At 35.0% G+C, this 6,838-nt stretch overlaps 1 protein-coding gene across 4 annotated transcripts in view; it reads right to left on the bottom strand.

The window, feature by feature from the left end:
• Positions 1–6,838, bottom strand: part of LOC119598651 (mothers against decapentaplegic homolog 4-like) — a 45,285-nt gene that overhangs the window by 37,978 nt on the left and 469 nt on the right. For 3 of the 4 annotated variants that reach the window (XM_037948353.1, XM_037948354.1, XM_037948355.1), the window contains exon 1: positions 6,713–6,838. This exon is cut by the window's right edge and continues 469 nt beyond it. The gene's annotated coding sequence lies outside the window, so the exon portion shown is untranslated. The remainder of the gene's footprint in view (positions 1–6,712) is intronic. The other variant, XM_037948356.1, reaches the window with a different exon arrangement.

Genomic DNA, 6,838 nt, shown 5'->3' with positions numbered 1-6,838 from the left:
GAAAGAGAGAAAGAGAGAGAGAGAGAAGGAGAGAGAGAGAGGAGAGGAGAGGAAGAGGGGAGAGAAGAGAGAGAGGAAAAGAGAGAGAGAGAGGACAAGAGAGAGAGAGGGGATAGAAAGAGAGGGGGAGAAGGACAGAGAGAGAAGGACAGAGAGAGAAGGACAGAGAGAGAGAAGGACAGAGAGAGAGAAGGACAGAGAGAGAGAAGGACAGAGAGAGAGAAGAGAGAGAGAGAGAGGGGAAGAGAGAGAGAGGAAGAGAGAGAGGACAGAGGAGAGAAAAGAGAGGAGAGGAGAGAGAAGAGAGAGAGAGAGAAGAGGGGAGAGAGAGAGAGAGAAGAGAGAGAGAGAGGGGACAGAGAAAAGAGGACAGAGAGAGAGAGAGAGGACAGAGAGAGAGAGGACAGAGAGAGAGGAAAGAGAGAGAGGCAGAGAGAGAGAGAGAGAGGACGAGGAGTGAGTGAGTGAGTGAGTGAGTGTGTGAGTGAGAGTGAGAGTGAGAGTGAGTGAGAGTAAGAGAGAGTGAGATAGAGTGAGAGTAAGAGAGTGAATGAGAGAGAGAGAGAGAGAGAGAGAGAGAGAGAAAGAGAAAGAGAAAGAGAAAGAGAAAGAGAGAGAGAGAGAGAGAGAGAGAGAGAGAGAGAGAGAGAGAGAGAGAGAGAGATCAGACTTACTATTTGCAAACTAGCTGCAACTACTTCCTTTTCCACAATATAAATATATGAACTACTTACAAAAACATGCGACATTTTGTTTATTGAATATATTTTAAACATCAAAACAATGGAGAGCAAGGTAGAGAAGCAAGATAAACAAAAAAATAACATTAACATAAATCACTGACAGAAATATTAATACACAATAATTATACCCAACATTTACCAAGTACAGTTACAAATAAAATGACATGAAAAAATTATATACACAGGCAGACAAAACAATTGGCAAAAATAATGGTTGCAGTCTTGGATTCACAAGCCTGTTATTTCCTATCATTGATGCTCATTACGCTCCTTCACTATTTCCTCTCATGTCAATAGAAATTGTATCTACTAACCCAGCACTATGCAATATATCCCTCTTTGTATATACAGAATAAATAAGGAGTCGTAAGCACTTCCCTCTAAAAAACGAATGAAAACTTGTACCTACCACCCAAAAATGCGTGTCAAACTACAAAAAGATGAGCAAAGAAGGGGAGCAACTTTCCTAAAAATAAAAGAAACTGCACTATCAGTCCATACTAATCTTTAAGTACTGTAAAATTGTATGATGTATGCATGATGAATGGTTATGACTTGTCTGTAAAGGGTTATGAATAGCCACTGGTTTTACTAAGTACTTTATCATATTTAGTCCTGCATCAATGTGATTACTGTGATATATAGCATCTGCTGTAGGAAAGTGAATGCTGTACATGAACATTCTTGAAAGCCCTAATCAGCTCAACGTTGTGTGCCTTCAACATTTAAATACCACTACACGGAGTTAAAGAAAGGTTTAAGTTATAGAAAGTTAAATAGATGTTTGAATAAAAAATTCAATAAAGGCTTAAAGGTTTAACCCTTCTATACTGGGCAACAGGATACCACACAACCCTTGGCAAAATTTTTCCCAACTAACCTCCACAATAAGGGGGACAGGACAAGCACTTCATGAAAAAAAAAATTGAGGCATGGGTGACATGTACAAGCAGTCATGGGAAAAAATTGGCTGAAGGCTTGGGTAATGGAAACATGCTGTCATGAGAATTTCAGCTGAAAGACGGGAATGACCTGTCATGAGTGCACACAGCACTTTGAATCATTAGACACCCTGTAAGGCTTTTAGGAAGCGTATAGTGACCTGTTTTTGTGATCTCTCTCACCTCATATACCAGAAAAGCCATATGTTTCTTATCTTACAATAACTCCACTGTCCTCAACTGACTCCAACAGCTCTACACCCATCACAATGACTAAGTGACTTTAGAATATGCTAACTCAATCCTTATGACTCACAAGCTATTTCCATGCTATAATTCTGATGTCTCTGTGTATAAACAAGTGATATAGTGACCCGTTCTTGTGATCTCTTTTGCCTCACATACCAGAAAATCCATGTTTCTTATCTTACAGTAACTCCACTGTCCTTAGCCGACTCCAACAGGTCTACACCCGTGACAATGACGAAGTGACCTTAGAAAACACTAATTCAACCCTTATTGCTCAAAGCAGTTCCCATGCTGTTATTCTCATGTCTTTGTGTATAATTATGTATTATTTATACTCAAAATGTTCATTAGAAAATGCTTATTCTGAATCACTACATATGTAATTGCTATTATTAATATTCAAATGTCTTTATGTTTTATGAATACTCAGCATTTGTGTTTCCTTATCACAAAACTTTTATCACAAAAGTCTTGTAAACACCATAACTCTCTTCTCACATAGAACCATATATAAAGTACCCTTTGTTTCTTCACCACAAAACTAGCATGGGACCAAATGAATTTGTGTTCATTCAAATTATTTAATGTTTTCCCATAATGAAATGTTTCAAAGTTTGTTCATAACAATTTCTGAGCAGTCGACTCACACTGCTCACCCTTGAAAGGAGAGGCACTCCTCCCTGGGCGCCTCTGCCTTATCTGTCCTCTGTGCTCCAGCTACCAAACTCCCACAGTATTAAAGCATAACTACACGATGACTCTAACTACACAACTCTCTCAAGAATCAAAGCAGTACCATCACACAGGGGACACGTCCTCCCTACAACATTACACTGGTAGCAAACTAGTGGGATACACTTTCCACTAATCATTACAAAGGGGCTATTGCATTATTCCTATTGATAAACAAGTGTGGAATGTACTATTCATGAGTCATTATTGAAAGAGTGCTGGCTCCAGAGAGTAAACTATTTCCATGATCAGGATCCTATTCCTACCCGTCATTACAGCATGACAAATATATTATATATATATATATATATATATATATATATATATATATATATATATATATATATATATATATATATATATATATAAACAAAATGTTGCTTATTATTACTTTTACTGCCCTGAGTTATGGACTACCTTGAGAGATGATAAGGTGTCTATGTAAGAAACGCAGTTTGTTACCATCTAGATACAGCATATTGAATAACAAATACTGATTTTGGAAAATGGCAAAGCTAAAATGCTCATGCAGAAAAAAGATAATAACACTGCGAAGGGAAGGCAAGGCGTCGTGACACTGCAAATAAGCGATCACGTGTGCTTGGCCTTCAAGCCACGCACCCGTGTGAGTGGCCTCTCACGTTAGCCATGTGCGGCAGTGGGAAAAAGAAAAAGAAAAGAAAAGAAAAGAAAAGAAAAAAAAAAAAAGACAGATTATACAAAGAACTTGCATTACTATGAAATATTTTCTATATTGAAACATATATATTTGTTTGTGTATATACTCCATCAGGTCCAATCTGATCCCTTGGATGAATAATTTTAGTTGACAATATACTTACAAAGGAACAGAGAATAATGATATAAAGGATAGAATTCATTTCCATGATTAAGATATGATATGCTTCACTCGATATTAGAAGAAAAAAAATAATAATCATAAAAAATAAAAATATCAAATAAACAAGTAAATTAATCAATTAATTAATTAATAAGAATTATGATATTGATAATTATAATTATAATTCAAGAATCCATAAAAATCTATCTTAAAATATCTTTGTTCAAATACACTATTGAGTCCAATGATTAAAACAAATTATAAGTAATATTATAGATTATGACAAATTCTACATTTATAAAATAACCCTTTAATTTACTACTGAAATCAAATCATATGAAATCTGTCTCAATATAATTTTTTTTTTTTTTTTTTTTTTGGGGGGGGGAAATGCTGAGATAAACAGAGACTACAACCAAAAGCTCCTTTGGCTATAACTATCATAAAATGTAACCCATCTTCATTGTAATATCCATATGGACAGAAATCTTCCAAACACGTCTCCCTGGCTTCATTTTCGTCACGTACATAAAAATACAACATTCCAGAAACATGATTCAGATTTATGTGTCACTTTGTTATACGTTAAAATCAAAACATCACGACCTCTATAAATTAAATTCATATCACATGCTCCCTAATAATAACAGGATTCAAACATAACAACTATTAGAAAGTAATCATGTTTACTGAATTTCTGAATTTCCATTTTTGAGTACTGTGTATGAATTAATAATCTTCCCCATTACCAAAAATATCTACAAATATATTTCACCATATACTAAACAGACCGTTCCTTATCCCATCCATGACAGGTACCTTAAAGTGAAAAACGCCTTAATTTTCAGGTGGTAGCTATAGCAGCATATTCCCATTCTCTGGAACACGTATGGGGGACATGCAGTGGGCAACCCAATCAGAGTATAATCCAATAACACACGTATATGAGACAGCCAACTACTATCCATGTTCCTTCCAAATTACCGGTGAGACACCCATCACTGTTTTGCTAATTTTCTCATTGAATCTATGTAATATTATGTTAATTTTTATCCTAAAAAAAGTGTACAGCTTTTGGCAACACTACAATACATTTTCTGTTCCATGTGTATATATGGGCATTTCTGCAAATTAAAAATTTACATGTATACAAATACTTATAAAATTTCTAACATCATCATACTCACACTCATTAACCTACTAGTTTTAAACACGAGCATAAAGTACAGAGTAAACTCAACAGTTATCAAAAATTAGCTATCAAGGCATTTCTTATATTAGAAACATTCACAGTTTTGTTATAAATGCATCTATTGGAATTGTTTCATCATGACTTCATGCAAGAATTCTATAAGATTCTATAAAATTCATTACAATTGCATTCCATCATATCAATTATATTCCATGGCTGATATATGAAAATTTCCTTTTAAATTCAATTTTCTCGTTCTGATTTTCTTAGATATAAAAAAAAGAACAAAAGGAAAACTAGAAAGCCCTTTACAAATTATTTTTCTATCAACTAAATCAAGTATATTAATAGCAATATTCAGAATTAACAGACATCTTATTTTTTTTCTTCAATGACAATGTTGTCACAAACAAAAAAAGGATAGCACTGAACTCTTAAAATAAATGAAGATTAAAAATGGTGAAAATGTTTAGAAGGCACACGAGTGTCAACCATGCATCAGCTTCCACACCTGCTGAAGCTTCAGCAAAGACCAATAAAATATTCATGTATATTTTGACTACACAGAACTTGTTAAATCTCCCTAGCTTTTTATTGAATAACAAGATAACAAGACGATCTTTATCTTCCCAGAGTACATGTGGCAGTTATCATGAGGATCACTCACTGTTGCACCATTGCTACATTGGTCTTGAGATTGCAGGCTTTCTATCACAGGTCACAGAGTTTCAAGTCTATTTGAACAGACTGTAGACAATATAATTTTCAGGAGTCCCATTATGAAAGCCAGAGCAGGTATATTCTGAACACTCACCAAAAATGGGACTATCGTAATTATTGTTTGTAGATTCCCCTGGCCATTCGCAACAAAAAAGGCAAAGTTCTACCTAACCACAAAATAAGTGGACGGGTTTGTTGGCTTTTGCCAGAGAAGAGTAGGTGTGTATGCCACAGTGACTGCTAGGCTGTATCTCTCACTTGGTTTATTTACACAAAGACTTTATTTTCAATATCACTAAAGAATATGTACTAAAATTCATCAAACTATTATTTCCTGGTAGTTTTCCTTGTGCTACATGTAAATCCCTAATTGTACTTCTACCAAAACGTTAACTACGGCCAAACCAAAATAAAAAGACAACAAATAGCATCAATTCCACAAATAATAACAAACAAAAAGCCACAATAACAAAATACTAAAGAGCAGAATACCTAAGAATCGCCCTAAATCATTACAGTGTCTTTTAAGTAGACGAGCTTCCTTATCTTGGGCTAGAAACACAACTAATACAACTAAAATTGTCAATAAAAAGGACAGGAAGATGAAACTTTAGCCTAAGAGCCAAGAAAGCACAGAAAATCCAGATAAAAAAAATACATTACCAACAAACTCAAAACATCTAATAAATATGACATGTTAAAAGAGAAAATATCATCCTTTGTGAGCCCCTTGAGAAAACGATTTAAAATATAATAAATAATTTACTAAATTATCTTGAATGTCCAATAATTACACAAAATAATTTTGAAGATTCCAAGAAATACATAAAATCACTTTGCCTGGTTCAAATATTCAAAAAATGAATAAAAAGGACAAGACAAATGCTGAGACATTAGCCTAAGGGCCTTGAGAGGCATGCTAGAGACAGAGGTTCGTCGCTTGACCGCAAAATGAAAAATAATACCGCAGAAACATCACAGCGGCCGAAGTAGACATGAAAACTACAACTGGGATGAGAAAACGAAATCCTAAATATTGCGAGTCATGAAAATCTTTTGCCTTGGAACTAAAACCATATATAAAAAAAAAAAATACACGCCAAATATACTTCGTAAGAGCAACAGTTCGGATAAGAACTTGTTAACCTAACATAACATGTCATCCCCTCGCCACAGTATTAAATAAAAATTTTAAAAAATCAGAACCAAAAATCTACAACAGCCCAAAATTTCACAAAACAATTAGAATAAGATAAAAGTTATCCTAGCAACCTGAGAAGCCGCGGGTCCTCACCTTGGCCTCGGTCGGGTCCTGGGTCGAGATTCCTCCGAGGGACTGTCCCTTGTTATTATCCCTTGTTGTTGCTGTTATCAGGGCTTATCATCTTCATCTTGGGGGGGAAATTAAGGGAAATCAAGA

Source organism: Penaeus monodon, chromosome 41 (assembly GCF_015228065.2).
Source record: "Penaeus monodon isolate SGIC_2016 chromosome 41, NSTDA_Pmon_1, whole genome shotgun sequence".
Taxonomy (NCBI): domain Eukaryota; kingdom Metazoa; phylum Arthropoda; class Malacostraca; order Decapoda; family Penaeidae; genus Penaeus; species Penaeus monodon.
Note: the sequence above shows the minus strand (reverse complement) of the source record. Positions and strands in the feature narration are given on the sequence as shown.